Here is a 1,394-nt window from a genome sequence, read left to right on the forward strand (position 1 = left end):
AAGGGGCTGTACCACTGACTGAGCTGAGTCCTGTGTCTTACTGCCTACGATCCAGTCTCCCCGGGGGTCGCTATCCTTCCGTCATCGACTCACAGAAATCCAGCTTTCGCCATCCTCACACATCCGCACGTGATCCAGCGGCCAGTGGATTTCATATCTCGAGGGAGTGCACGGTGGAAATTGGGACGGAACCCAACCGGGCCAGCCCCGGTAGCAGAGACCCACAATGATGCGGTGTGGGACCCGCCGCACCCCAGGTGCACGCAGGAGACCGGCGCCACGCCCAGCAGCTGGTGCCCCGAGATCTCCGCACCCCCATATCTGGCACCCAACGTGGGGCCTCTGAACCTCACGCCAGCCAGCAAGCTGGTGCCCTCTGAAATGCAGGATTCATGAGTACCTCTCCCACCAGGAGAGCAGCAAAAATCTTTTCTTTCCTTCATCTCCCATCAGGAGACAAAAAAAGGTGGCTGTGCCACAAAGCCTCCCCACTCGTTGGGCTTGGCTTTCTCTTTTCTCTTTTTTCCTTCTAAAGTAAACTTCTCTGGTCAGTTTTGTCATCCTGCCCCCCCAGGGCATTCAAACCACAGCTAAAACCAGTTAAATGAGAATTTAAATTAACTAGCCCCTGCGGAGCACCTGGGAGTTCAAGGTGACTCGCGGCCAAAACAAAAGATTTAAAACCGCCACATTTTTTTCTGCAGTCTAAGGCTTGTAGCTTCTCAGGGCGTTCCAACCCCCTAGTGTCAGACTGCTACAAAAAAAATCTTCCCTTTATAATAGGAAATTCCACATCACGCCAGAAAAAACTCCAAATTCGTTCCCTTAAAACCCTGCTTAAATCTAGAGGACTTAAGATTTCCAAAAAAAAAAGCTCAAAATTTTGGAACAAACTTTATCAATTTGCACCCTAGATCCTATCAGCAGACATTTCTGATCCAGAGGTCTGGACTAACATTACATATCTGGCTCATAAAAAAGAAATCCAGGAAAAGCATAATTTCCCTCTTTCCTTTTTCCCCATAATAACAGCCATCCAACAATACTTAAGACAAGTGTCAGAAAATAATAAAAGAAAAGGTTCAAATGATAAAAAAGACCCTAAAAATTGCCCAGTAGCAGATTCAACAGAAGTCAGACAAAACCTACTCATCAGCAAAATTAATCTTTACCCCCCCTCTTGCTGATTTAACAAGCCCAGATATTAACGCCCAGACTTCAAAAGCTCCCAAAGATCCTCAGATAAATCCCCCTCCCCCTTCACCACAGCCTGTGGCGCCATTCCAGCCACACCCTACAGGCATAGAGCAGCTGTGTAATCTTAGGGATAGTGGGAGTTGCCAGCCTCAAAGTCTCCAGACACAATGGCCTCAGGACCCCAAAACCCCACCGGT

The sequence above is a fragment of the Nannospalax galili genome, unplaced genomic scaffold (genome assembly GCF_000622305.1).
Source record: "Nannospalax galili isolate Female #2095 unplaced genomic scaffold, S.galili_v1.0 scaffold2045, whole genome shotgun sequence".
Lineage (NCBI taxonomy): Eukaryota > Metazoa > Chordata > Mammalia > Rodentia > Spalacidae > Nannospalax > Nannospalax galili.